This window comes from Nasonia vitripennis, chromosome 5, assembly GCF_009193385.2.
Source record: "Nasonia vitripennis strain AsymCx chromosome 5, Nvit_psr_1.1, whole genome shotgun sequence".
NCBI classification, from domain to species: Eukaryota; Metazoa; Arthropoda; class Insecta; order Hymenoptera; family Pteromalidae; genus Nasonia; species Nasonia vitripennis.
Genome location: NC_045761.1, coordinates 17,024,400 through 17,039,388, shown reverse-complemented (window position 1 = coordinate 17,039,388; position 14,989 = coordinate 17,024,400). Strand labels below are relative to the sequence as shown.

Sequence of the window (14,989 nt, the reverse complement as noted above, 5' to 3'; positions counted from 1 at the left end):
CAAATCCAGGAATATATCCTTTATCGAAAAAATTACACAGGAATTCTTGGCCCGAATGATCGCAATCCAATAAATCAATATTGAAATCTCCTATTACTAAATGATTTTTAATGTTCCTCTTTTTTATCAAATATTTATTTAAATCTAAAATAAACTCAGTCTTAGGTATACCATGAGATCTGTACATGGATAAGATTTCAATATTGCTATTATTACTTAAGTTAATTTTCGTATTTACAATTCTAATCCTACCCTGTTGAACAATTTCTGTGCTCTGAACCAAGTTTCTATTTACGAATACTATAACTCCGTCATTCCTATTTATCCTACTATCATTGTAGTAAGACTCGTACTCATAGATACTTTCGATCAGTTCAAAAAAATTATGATTAACCTGCTCAAAAGTTTCAGAAAGTACAACAACAGATGGTTTGACGATCAGACTTTCAAAAAATATTTTTACCTTATTAAAATTTGCATTCGTGCTTCTTACATTTAAGTGCATAATTATATCATTTTTGTTGCTAATTGTCTTGTTTAGATCGCCAATACCACTGTATGTTTTTTCTTTCTGCATTGAATCCTTTTGTATTATATCGAGATAATAAAAAGTATCCATTTTATTAATTTAAGTTTTACTGCCTCTTAACCTTGTATTTTTTGCTGGAGCAGCAGGTTAGGTTCCTTAGGTTCATTCTACCAGGGATAGGGATGCGGTGATTAATAAAAATTCTTACTATGTTAGGCTAGGTGTAAATTAAAATTATAGAACGAAATGAATTGGCGATGGCTTATAAAAAGGAAAGTTTATTGCTGTTTCTAGAATGATAAGTTTATTGATTTTGTACAAGGTTAAACCGGTATATGTATACCGTTGTAACTAAAATGTATGTATAAGAGACTTTTTTTAATCACATTAATGTCATGCGCGCCAGCGCGCCTACATCGTATTCTATTTTCCGTTATTTTATTATTGGTCACATTTTTGCACAAAAGAACCCTAGTGGTAATAATGTAATATATTGTAATAAATTGTAATAAAACGTAAAAAAAAGTAAGAAAATGTAAGAAACTGTACGTTTTTGTTGGATTTCGGACCTTTGGTCTCATACGTTTTTGTACACTTTCTTACATTTTCAGATTTGTTAACTTTTTTTTTACATTTTATTACATTTTATTACATGTTATTTTACCGCCTAATATAGTCAATATATTTTTTTTATTATTAATTTTATAATAAAATGTAACAATGCATAAAAAAATTGTTCCCAATGAAAATAAAATTCGATTAACACAATCATTTTTTAAATAAATCAAATACTGCTATTTTGAATTTTACGAATTACTTTCCACGAAACCTATCAAGAACTACACGGCAAAATTCGTTTTTTAGTTTGTTAATAAAACAAAGAAAATATATAGAAAGAATTAATAATCATTTTGTTTGACCGCAATGATAAATTTATAAATATATAATTGCTTAAAGAATTACATAAATTTTAGAAATATATAGTAAAGGTAGGTAACGTAAGTGGAATATATTATCATCCAGTCAGTATTCGATTATTTCTGTGATTATGTTTTCAATTATACTTGAAGGTTTTAAACAATAGGAAAAATCACACTAATCCAGCTTTATGGAATAATATAAATCATTTATTTTAGTGGATTAGAAAAATTAATCAAGTTATAAAGCTACATTGTTCTTCTCGAAATCAATCAATAAAAGGACGATAAGGCTTCTCAGCTGATTTAGACCACTCTATCGGGACAGACGCAATATCCACCAGTACAGCTGCACGTTCCGCATTCGCTGTTGCTGCTGCATCCCCATTCAGCCGCTGTAACATTTAACAAATGACAATTAATGCTATGACGAAATTCATTCAGCCAACACTTTAATAAGTAAAATACCCTACTGGAAAATTTCAGGTGAGATCTCTGGCCAAAATCTCACCTGAGATTCTGCCATGCCGATTGCTAAAATTTCTTAATATAAATATCCATTATTCATTTTGTTATAATTAAGTTACCTTTTAGGTGGTAAAACCTCGCAAATAAGTTCGAAAAACAATGTTTCGAGTTGCTCATACAGCCAGTTTTTATAGATTTTTAAAATTTTAACTCATGACTTGCTAACTAGAGATTCTCGTGTTATTTTTTTTAAATTTGCATACTGCTTCAAATGCTTGAAAACGTGTATTTTTGAACTTATTTGAGAGTTTTTACCACCTAGATGGCAAGTTTTAATTATAACAAACTGAATAATAGTTATTTAAGAAATTTTAGCAATCCGTAGGGCAGAATCTCAAGTGAGATTTCGGCCAGAAATCTCATCTGAGATTTTTATTCCGTAAGGTAATACAGGTGAAAATATCAACTTACCCGCAACAGCGCCATTAGTCAGACAGGCGATAAGGACGACCAAGAGCAAAAGGTAGGTAAGAGTTTGACTCATTTTGGCGGTTAGTGAAATTGGTCTGGTAGTGTGTTGATGATTTCAAGATACTTTACAGTCTGATCATTTTGAAATCTGCTGTGTGCTTTTATATATACATTTCTTTATCTGCTACTTATATCACTTCTGCGTGTTTATAGCGCATTCGATCAAGATCAATATCTGGCGGGATAGAAAATACAATATTGAAGCACTGATAAAAGCGGGGATTTTTAATTGAAGTACCGTTATATTACTGGAAAACATCATATTCGTAGTTATAAATAAACTTTTACAGAATGTGAATACCCTCTCTTACGTAAGCTTATTTAGCTCGTTTTTCCTATCAAGCAAGAAAACAGACTGTCCGCAGTTGATGTCCATCATCAAAAAAACAGCTAGGGCTTCTCCTAAGTAAAATTATAAGAGTCTCAGTTCAGCTTCCGCTTTTCGCTCTGGTTCTTCCGAGCGAAAACTCAAAATGTTCACCGATGTGTACAGTCACGCCGCTTACATTATAAATCTCATTTTTTTCGCAAAAGCCTCTCACCCCTTTCTGTTATTTCTGACGCGTGCATAAACATTAAAAAAAATATCAATAAATATCTATATACTTATATAGGTATACTACCATCACCTGCAGGATATATCCGGACGATCTTTATCCATTTTAGTTTTAATCCTTATTAGGAGGCAGTTAAACCATGTTTTACATTAGCACAGGTATGATGTGCTCGTGTGCATTTTCTAGTGCTACCCTGGTAGAAACGTCAGCTAACCCTTTGCCATTATTAAGCCAATTGGAGTGCGTTGGCCAACGACTTCACAAACGGTTGGGTAAAAATGTACCTTATTTCGACATGGATTTATCAGGTTCATTGGCTTATAAATAGCTAATTAAAAAAATTAGTAAGAATGTTAATTACTCATGCATTATGACTTAGAAATTTTCAAAAGATTCAAACCTAAGAACTGTCCAGTTACAAGCCATTTCTAGGTTCATTCTACCAGGGATAGGGATGCGGTGATTAATAAAAATTCTTACTATGTTAGGCTAGGTGTAAATTAAAATTATAGAACGAAATGAATTGGCGATGGCTTATAAAAAGAAAAGTTTATTGCTGTTTCTAGAATGATAAGTTTATTGATTTTGTACGAGGTTAAACCGGTATCCCACACAGCATTAAATATTTCCGAAATATTTCGGAAATATTGGAACGGAATATTTGAAATCTTCCAGGAATCTTTCGACGAAATATTTCTGAAATAATGTTATGTCCCTCGAATTCCTATATTGAAATATTTTTTTAAAGAATTCAGAAATATTTCTGAAATTTTTCACGAAATATTTCAGAAATATTACTGCAATAATATCATTTCATAAAATGCCCCGCCTTGCAAATCTCTCATGAAATATTTCCTTGAAATATTTCTGAAATGTTTCTAAATCATTTTGTGGCACGCAGTCTCCTGGGATTTGTATTTTAAATAATTCTGGGATATTTAAGCAAGCTTCCGTAACATATTTCTGATTTATTTATGAATTATTTCAGTGTTTAATATTTACTGGAAAATTTGCAGTAAAATAATTCCAGAGAACTTCCATAAAATTTCTTTAAAATATTTCGGAATTATTTCCTAATTATTTCAGTGTTCAATATTCACCTGAAAATTTTCAGTATAATAATTCCGGAATATTCCAGAAAACTTCCATAAAAATTTCTTTAAAATATTTCTGAATTATTTCGTAATTCTTTCAGTGTTTAATCTTCACCGGAAAATTTTCAGTATAACAATTCTGGAATATTCCAGAAAACCTTCATAAAATATTTCTTTCCAAGATTTAAGCAACATTTCAAAATTATTTCTTAGCCCGTAGTCTCCTGGAATTTGTATTTGAAATAATTCTGGAATATTTAACCAAGCTTCCAAAATATATTTCTTTAAAATAATTCTGATTTCTTTCAGAATTATTTCTGTGTTTAATATTTACTGGAAAATTTGCAGTAAAATAATTCCGGAACATTTAAGAAAGCCTTCATAAAATATTTCTTTCCTAGATTGAAGAAACACTTCTGAAATGTTTCTAAGTTTAATAATCACTATAAGTTACTAGTGAAATGATGATTCAGAAATGTTTCTGAAAAATTTAATAAAATATTTCACCTGAAATAATTCAGTAATATTCCATATATCTTCCGTGAAATATTCTTCAAATGTTCTCGAATTGCTTGAAGGTACAGTCGCCGGACACAATAACTTCGCTTTACGCGCCACAACATGGCGGCGGGTCTCTTGTTAATTGGACTCCTTAGATCGGTCATGACTGTCAGGAAAGCGATATCTAACGTCATGACCGTCCTAACCTTCTTCTTCTTCTTCTTTTTATGGCCGTGGTTCGCTGTCTATGCGACTGCGAAGCTGATGCGCCACCTTGTTCTGAAAGCCCAATCAACAAGAGCCCCGCCGCCATGTTGTGTCCGGCGACTGTACCACGACACCGTGAATATATCTTATTATATATATATATATATATATATATATTTATTATAGTAAATACACAAACAGTTTGTATCTTTGCTTTTACGCCATCGGCTTTCGTAAACTAGTTAATGTTAGTAATATTAAACTTTTGGACAAATTATACGAAAAATAATTGAAATCATGTAAGAGGATAAACTGTTAATTCGTTAATTCGAACACCTTTTGTTTTTGAATATAAAGAATAACTCCATAGTTTGACAGCAGGTACAAACACATAATTGATCCAGTGTGAATTCATGCGCAGGCAGCTACAGTTAAAATTTATTTTAAGAGTACCAATAAAATATTAAAGAATTATTTCATAAGTATTTCAAGAAATATTCTATTGGAATATTGCAGAAATAATCATATAAAAGATTGCGAGACATGTGTATGGAATAATTCGGAAATCTTTCAAGAAATATCCAAAATTTATTTGAAAAGTCCAATAAAATATTAAAGAATTATTTCATAAGTATTTCAAGAAATGTTCCATTGTAATAATGAAGAAATAATTATGTAAAAGTTTACAAGATATATCTATGGAATATTTCATAAATTTTTAAAAATTCGTTACAAAAGTTCCAAAGAAATGTTTAAAAAAGATTCCAAAAATCTTCCGCAAAATATTTCAGTGTATTATTAAGTAAATAATTCTGAGCAATATTTTATGAAATATTTATGTAAGATTTCCTAAAGAACATATTGAAATATTTAAAAAGGAATATCATAGATTCCAACAAAATATTTATGGAATATTTCTGAAATATTTCCATTGAGTCGGTTGATAGCTCTTCTATGGAATAATACTGGAAGGTTTCAGAAATATTCCGTGGATATATTTCACTGAAATATTTCGAAATATTTCATTGAAATCTTTCATGCTGTGTGGGATATGTATACCGTTGTAACTAAAATGTATGTATAAGAGACTTTTTTTAATCATATTAATGTCATGCGCGCCAGCGCGCCTACATCGTATTCTATTTTTCGTTATTTTATTATTGGTCACATTTTTGCACAAAAGAACCCTAGTGGTAAACATGTAATAAATTGTAATAAATTGTAATAAAACGTAAAAAAAAGTAAGAAAATGTAAGAAACTGTACGTTTTTGTTGGATTTCGGACCTTTGGTCTCATACGTTTTTGTACACTTTCTTACATTTTCAGATTTGTTAACTTTTTTTTTACATTTTATTACATTTTATTACTTATGTTATTTTACTGCATAATATAGTCAATATATTTTTTTAATTATTAATTTTATAATAAAATGTAACAATGCATAAATAGTACATTACGATACGTGTGACTTAAATGTACCTAAAAGTACCTCGCTACGCTTGGGTGCTAACTGCGCCGTGTAAGAAAGAACCATTTAAGTTAAGAGTATCATATAAAATTTTATAGCACAGACTGCTAAAATCCGCAAGTCTCGCCTATTCGTGACTAAAGTAGTCCTTATTTGCACCGTGAGGTTAGCGCACGAGCGTAGCGAATGTGATAAACACGGTACAAAAAAGGACCACTTTAGTCACTGTTATGTATGTATGTTGAGGTGAGAACAATAAAGGTAACTCAGAGCTTAGCTAGTTATTATTCGAGAACAATTTTTTAACCCGTTGTTGTCTTGCTGATTCTTCCATGTTTTTCGCTGCGGTACTTGGTGTGGCTGTCCTCTCGGGGTATCCTCCCACCTGGGTTGCTTTCGATGTCGGTGCGGATTTTTCTATTATTTTTCCTGGTGTCTGCCCTTCCCTTTCTCTTCTCAGACCTCGTCCTCGGCCAAAACTCCGGTTGATCGGTTTCTTTGCGGGTTCTTTAGCCTCACTGGTCGTTGACGTGCAACTCGAAAAACTTGTTTCTGCTTCTGTGGAGCTCTTAGATTCATCTCCCTCTCTCCCGGCTGTCGGTGTTTCAATGAGGTCTTCATCTGGTACGAAATAGTGGTTGCTGAGTCTACCACTATCTTTAGTAGCTTCGGGTGGTGCTATTTCCGACTTGTCCAGTTGGTTGATATGACGTAACCATTCTCGGTCGTCGTCCAGCAAGATTCTATAGTGTAACTTGCCTGTGCGTGTAATTATTTTTCCAAATTTCCACTTGGGCTTTCCTGCGTAGTTACGACCAGCCACTCTTTCTCCTACTTCTAATTCTCTAAATTGCTTTGTGTCGTTTACGTCCGGTTTTTGTTCTATTTTATTGGACGGTTTTAATAAGTCCAGTTGACATCTAATTTTTCTTTTAAAAACTAATTCTGCAGGTGATACTCCTGTCAGAGTGTGTGGCATCGATCTATACTGTGCTAGTATCGTTTGTAGTTCTGTATGTATGTTTGCTTTCTCCCGTACTTTACTTAAAGCTTTCTTGATTGTTTGCACGTACCTTTCCGCTTGTCCATTTGAGGCTGGATGAAACGATGCTGAACATTTATGTGTAATTCCGTGACTTTTAATATAGTTTTTGAACGCTTCGGATTTAAAAGTCGTTCCGTTATCTGATACAATTCAATGAGGCAACCCAAAAGTCGCAAATATTTCTTTACATTTTGTTATCGTTGTGTCTGCTAGCATGTTTTTAATTATATGAACCTCAGGCCATTTCGAGAACGCGTCTACTAAGATAAAAAAAATGTCCTAAAAATGGACCCGCAAAATCTATATGAACTCTTTCAAAAGGTGCTGTTGGTGTTTCCCAAATATGAGTTTCAACTTTACTAGGATTGTTTCTATGCTCTTGACATAAGACACATTTATTTACTAATTTTTCTATATCCGAGCTCATGTTTGACCACCAACAGTGACCTCTCGCTAGGCCTTTCATTTTTACAATGCCAAAATGCCCTACATGTAATTCGTTTAACACATCCTGGCGTAATGACTTCGGGATTACTATTCTATGCCCACGCACTAACACTCCTTGTTCGATGCTAAATTCTCGTGGGTCTATATTCCACGTGTCTTTCGCTTTTAGTTTCTTTCCTGTTTTTAACGCAACTATTACTCTTGTAATGTCAAGATCCTTTTTACCGTCCTGTGCAATATTTGTTGCGTCCACCGGCAATACGTCCAGTATTTGTATGTACATTACGTCTACAACAACGTCTACGCACTGACTTTTATCTGATAAAGGTAAGCTTGAAAGGCAATCGGCGTTGCTATTGTTTTCGGATTTTCGGTATTCAATTTTGAAAGAGTATCCTCGCAAGAAAATTGCATAATGTTGCATGCGCATCGCGCTGTACACTGGTAACCCTTTTTTGGGTCGAAAATTTGTGTCAAAGGCCGGTGGTCTGTAACTAGGATGAACTTTTGACCGTATAGGTATTGGTATAGACGTTTTATCGCGAAAACAATAGCATATGCTTCCTTGTCTATTTGGCTGTACTTGCGCTGTGTGTTGCTCTCCATCCGTTGTGGGTGCCATCGTATCACTTTCACGCGTGGTCAATGCGATATTTTATCCGTGTAATGGATTCTTCGATCCTCGTCGCCAAATTGTTTGTATGTATGTTGAGGTGAGAACAATAAAGGTAACTCAGAGCCAAATGACGTAAGAGGTAGTTTGTAATATACTTTTATTTAAGTTGTATAACCAGTACAGGGGTACATATAACAGGCGAGTCTTCGACCAAGTGCCACACACCGCTAGTCGCCTGCCGAATCCAACTCCCTCGCGGCTCGCACACACTCACACCCGCTCACACATTCACGCACGTCCCCATCCCTACTCCTTTACATCCTAATAATCCTGGCTACTTTTATACATATATCTATACATAACAGTCACGAATAGGCGAGACTTGCGGATTTTAGCAGTCTGTACTATAAAAAATTTGTACAATAAATGTAACAATGCATAAAAAAATTTTTCCCAGTGAAAATAAAATTCGATTAACACAATTATATTTTAAATAAATCTAATACTGCTATTTTGAATTTTACGAATTTCCACGAAACCTATCAAGAACTACACGGCAAAATTCGTTTTATGGTTTGTTAGCCCTGTTGAAAATATATACCTGGATATCCAGCTGGATTTTCCATATGGATAATCTATATGGATTCATGTGGATTCCATATGGATTTATGTGGATTCCATGTGGATATTTCATATGGATATCATCATGGATATCCATCTAGTTTTTTAAAAAGTCAAGACAATAAAAATTTTGTATGCGCCTGTTATGTATAAGTCATCTAACCATTAATGGAAGTACCATCCGGATGATAACACCATTTCTTTATCTGCTACTTATATCGCTTGTGCGTGTTTATAACACATTCGATCAAGATCAATATCTAGCGGGATAGAAAATACAATATTGAAGCACTGATAAAAGCGGGGATTTTTAATTGAAGTACCGTTATATTACTGGAAAACATCATATTCGTAGTTATAAATAAACTGTTACAGAATGTGAATACCCTCTGTTACGTAAGCTTATTTAGCTCGTTTTTCCTATCAAGCAAGAAAACAGACTGTCCGCAGTTGATGTCCATCATCAAAAAAACAGCTAGGGCTTCTCCTAAGTAAAATTATAAGAGTCTCAGTTCAGCTTCCGCTTTTCGCTTTGGTTCTTCCGAGCGAAAACTCAAAATTTTCACCGATGTGTACAGTCACGCCGCTCACATTATAAATCTCATTTCTTTCGCAAAAGCCTCTCACCCCTTTCTGTTATTTCTGACGCGTGCATAATCATTAAAAAAAATATCAATAAATATCTATATACTTATATAGGTATACTACTATCACCTGCAGGATATATCCGGACGATCTTTATCCATTTTAGTTTTAATCCTTATTAGCAGGCAGTTAAACCATGTTTTACATTAGCACAGGTATGATGTGCTCGTGTGCATTTTCTAGTGCTACCCTGGTAGAAACGTCAGCTAACCCTTTGCCAGTATTAAGCCAATTGGAGTGCGTTGGCCAACGACTTCACAAACGGTTGGGTAAAAATGTACCTTATTTCGACATGGGTTTATCAGGTTCATTGGCTTATAAATGGCTAATTAAAAAGATTAGTAAGAATGTTAATTACTCATGCATTATGATTTAGAAATTTTCAAAAGATTCAAACCTAAGAACTGTCCAGTTACAAGCCATTTCTTAGCTTCATTCTACCAGGGATAGGGATGCGGTGATTAATAAAAATTCTTACTATGTTAGGCTAGGTGTAAATTAAAATTATAGAACGAAATGAATTGGCGATGGCTTATAAAAAGGAAAGTTTATTGCTGTTTCTAGAATGATAAGTTTATTGATTTTGTACAAGGTTAAACCGGTATATGTATACCGTTGTAACTAAAATGTATGTATAAGAGACTTTTTTTAATCACATTAATGTCATGCGCGCCAGCGCGCCTACATCGTATTCTATTTTCCGTTATTTTATTATTGGTCACATTTTTGCACAAAAGAACCCTAGTGGTAATAATGTAATATATTGTAATAAATTGTAATAAAACGTAAAAAAAAGTAAGAAAATGTAAGAAACTGTACGTTTTTGTTGGATTTCGGACCTTTGGTCTCATACGTTTTTGTACACTTTCTTACATTTTCAGATTTGTTAACTTTTTTTTTACATTTTATTACATTTTATTACATGTTATTTTACCGCTTAATATAGTCAATATATTTTTTTTATTATTAATTTTATAATAAAATGTAACAATGCATAAAAAAATTGTTCCCAATGAAAATAAAATTCGATTAGCACAATCATTTTTTAAATAAATCAAATACTGCTATTTTGAATTTTACGAATTACTTTCCACGAAACCTATCAAGAACTACACGGCAAAATTCGTTTTGTAGTTTGTTAATAAAACAAAGAAAATATATAGAAAGAATTAATAATCATTTTGTTTGACCGCAATGATAAATTTATAAATATATAATTGCTTAAAGAATTACATAAATTTTAGAAATATATAGTAAAGGTAGGTAATGTAAGTGGAATATATTATCATCCAGTCAGTATTCGATTATTTCTGTGATTATGTTTTCAATTATACTTGAAGGTTTTAAACAATAGGAAAAATCACACCAATCCAGCTTTATGGAATACTATAAATCATTTATTTTAGTGGATTAGAAAAATTAATCAAGTTATAAAGCTACATTGTTCTTCTCGAAATCAATCAATAAAAGGACGATAAGGCTTCTCAGCTGATTTAGACCACTCCATCGGGACAGACGCAATATCCACCAGTACAGCTGCACGTTCCGCATTCGCTGTTGCTGCTGCATCCCCATTCAGCCGCTGTAACATTTAACAAATGACAATTAATGCTATGACGAAATTCATTCAGCCAACACTTTAATAAGTAAAATATCCTACTGGAAAATTTCAGGTGAGATCTCTGGCCAAAATCTCACCTGAGATTCTGCCATGCCGATTGCTAAAATTTCTTAATATAAATATCCATTATTCATTTTGTTATAATTAAGTTACCTTTTAGGTGGTAAAAACTCGCAAATAAGTTCGAAAAACAATGTTTCGAGTTGCTCATACAGCCAGTTTTTATAGATTTTTAAAATTTTAACTCATGAGTTGCTAACTAGAGATTCTCGTGTTATTTTTTTTAAATTTGCATACTGCTTCAAATGCTTGAAAACGTGTATTTTTGAACTTATTTGAGAGTTTTTACCACCTAGATGGCAAGTTTTAATTATAACAAACTGAATAATAGTTATTTAAGAAATTTTAGCAATCCGTAGGGCAGAATCTCAAGTGAGATTTCGGCCAGAAATCTCATCTGAGATTTTTATTCAGTAAGGTAATACAGGTGAAAATATCAACTTACCCGCAACAGCGCCATTAGTCAGACAGGCGATAAGGACGACCAAGAGCAAAAGGTAGGTAAGAGTTTGACTCATTTTGGCGGTTAGTGAAATTGGTCTGGTAGTGTGTTGATGATTTCAAGATACTTTACAGTCTGATCATTTTGAAATCTGCTGTGTGCTTTTATATATACATTTCTTTATCTGCTACTTATATCGCTTCTGCGTGTTTATAGCGCATTCGATCAAGTTCAATATCTAGCGGGATAGAAAATACAATATTGAAGCACTGATAAAAGCGGGGATTTTTAATTGAAGTACCGTTATATTACTGGAAAACATCATATTCGTAGTTATAAAAAAACTGTTACAGAATGTGAATACCCTCTGTAACATAAGCTTATTTAGCTTGTTTTTCCTATCAAGCAAGAAAACAGACTGTCCGCAGTTGATGTCCATCATCAAAAAACAGCTTGTGCTTTTCCTAAGTAAAATTATAAGAGTCTCAGTTCAGCTTCCGCTTTTCGCTCTGGTTCTTCCGAGCGAAAACTCCAAATTTTCACCGATGTGTACAGTCACGCCGCTCACATTATAAATCTCATTTCTTTCGCAAAAGCCACTCATCTCTTTCTGTTATTTCTGACGCGTGCATAATCATTAAAAAAAATATCAATAAATATCTATATACTTATATAGGTATACTACTATCACCTGCAGGATATGTTATTATTTATTTATTATTTATTAAACCAAGATGATAGCTTACATAGTATACCTTAAGAATACGCATACCAGCAAGCCTTGTAAAGGTAAACTAAATTACCTATGTACAAGCTTGGTATATAACAGAAGAATAAAAGACTTAAAACTAGTACTTAAGACTAAAGATAGTTACATTATCAAAATCATTTCAACAACAATAAACACTCATTACATTTTCTTTTCTTAGAATTTAACAAATTTAACAATTTAAAACTATCTGGAAAACTAAGTATTGGTTTTGATTCAATACTTAATTTTACGTTTTGCCGCGGTTTTGCTTATATCTAATTCCTTGAGCTTATTTGGTAGTGCATTGTAAATTATAATAGCATTATTATAACTGTTTTTATCACTGACTCGTTTTTTGCTTTTAGGTATAATTAAACTTTTCTTTCGAGTAATACTTGTAGACATTTGGAATTGAGTTTTGAGATCTTGATAATGGATTTTAAGGGATTCGAAATTAAATACTTGCTCTAGGTTTAATGGACTATCTTGTATACTAAAAGTATTTTTGTTGATAATATTGAGAATTTGTCTCTGTAAACTTTGTAATAAATCACGGTTATTTCTATATGCACCACCCCAGGCTACTATTCCATAGCTAATTATGCTGTGGAAGAAAGCATAATATATCATTCTTAAAGTTTCTGTTGACATAGTGTGTGATAGTTTGTGAAAAATATAGACTAGATACTTTGTCTTTTTTAATATATATTGGATGTGTTTATCCCATTTGAGATTGTAGTCAATGACAATTCCCAAGTATTTGTAATACTCAACTCTAGCTATCTTTCTATTTTGAATTCTTACATCAATAAGTTTCGGTACACTATCGCAATAGCTTCCAAATGTCATACAAACTGTTTTATCCACATTCAAAGATAACTTATTTACCGCTAACCATTTGTATATCACAGTAAGAAACTCATTCATACTTTTTTGCGCCTCTATCCATGTATTGCCTGTTGCTATAATTGCAGTATCATCTGCGTACGATAGAATTGATTCTAGTGGAATCTCCTTTAGCATATCATTTAATATATATATATATATATATATATATATATATATATATATATATATAATAAATAGAAGTGGACCCAGTATCGTACCCTGTGGAACACCCATACTTATTAGTAAACTATCACTTTCTACACCGTCAATTTTAACAGTTTGATATCTGTTATTTAAATAGCTTCTAAGGAGATCCAATGCCTGACCTCTAATACCAATACAATACAGTTTATTTAATAACAACTTGTGGTCAACTGTATCAAAAGCTTTAGCCAAGTCGAGAAAAACTATATCACAAAATTTGTGTGATATAGTTTAAAGCATTTTTTGAGCCAATATTTTTCATAAAACCAAATTGGTGTTTTGATATTATGTTATTTTTTTGGATAAAATCATATAGCCTGTTAAAGATTATTCTTTCAAAAATTTTAGCAACATTGGATATAAGTGAGATGGGCCTATAATTGGTAATGTTATGTTTTTCCCCTGATTTACATATCGGAATGATTTCGGCTTTTTTTAGTGCATCGGGCCATATAGCTTTTTCAATGCACAAATTAAAAATATGCGTTAATGGTACCGCAATATAATTACTAATCACTTTCAAGGACTTAGCTTTTATTTTGTCCACACCACCATTTTTTATTTTCAATGTATTGATTATGTTTTTTACTTCATTTATATTTGTGGGTTTTAGAAAAATTGAGTTAGCATTATTATCCAGTAGTCTGTTTTCAGCATTATTGGGTTGCACGATACCATTACTCAATTTTTGGCCGATCTCACAAAAAAACTTATTCATGTTACTCGCTATCTCAACTTTCTCTGTAACTTTAATATCGTTTATCTTTATACAACTTATGGTTTCATTAGACCTTTTTTTAGCCAATTTATTGTATATAATTTCCCATGGTTTTTTGGAGTTATTTGCATTTTTTTCGACTATTTTTTTATCATATCTAATTTTGGCGTCTTTGATAACTTTCTCTAAAATTTTGCAATAGGTCTTGCATTCAGTTTTAAGTTGCTCATTATTTATATCCAACTTCCATAAGTTATACAAAAATTCTTTGGTTTCGCACGATTTAATTATCGCATCAGTGATCCAATTTTTCCTTCCCACCTGTCTAATCCTTTTTTGATTCATTTTGGATAACTCGATACATTGTTTAATCTCAGACAACAACTTATCTGTTGCTAAATTAGGATCCTGCATTGTGATAATTACATTCCAGTTTCTTGTTTCAGCACTATTTTTTAATTTTTTATTATTTAAAACTATGTACTATTTTCATTTTATTGAGAGCTATAAATATAGGGTAATGGTCTGTTATTGATAGTTTGAGTTTATAAGTAATTGTATGTATGTTATCAGTTTTATGAAAATATTATCAATGTAGGATCCCTTAGCAATGCCCACAGGTGGCCTTGTAATTCCAACAAATCCAGGAATATATCCT

The 14,989-nt window shown here is 32.3% G+C and overlaps 2 long non-coding RNA genes across 2 annotated transcripts; both read right to left on the bottom strand.

The window, feature by feature from the left end:
* Positions 1 to 1,634: 1,634 nt before the first annotated feature.
* On the bottom strand, positions 1,635 to 3,314 carry LOC116417781. The gene is made up of 2 exons (XR_004228040.1): positions 2,386 to 3,314; positions 1,635 to 1,841 (listed from the first exon to the last, which is right to left on the bottom strand). It is a non-coding gene; the product is annotated as an uncharacterized LOC116417781 (long non-coding RNA).
* Positions 3,315 to 11,022: 7,708 nt separating this feature from the next.
* Positions 11,023 to 12,329, bottom strand: LOC100115777. Its single transcript, XR_004228038.1, has 2 exons — positions 11,774 to 12,329; positions 11,023 to 11,229 (listed from the first exon to the last, which is right to left on the bottom strand). It is a non-coding gene; the product is annotated as an uncharacterized LOC100115777 (long non-coding RNA).
* Between the last annotated feature and the right edge of the window lie 2,660 nt (positions 12,330 to 14,989).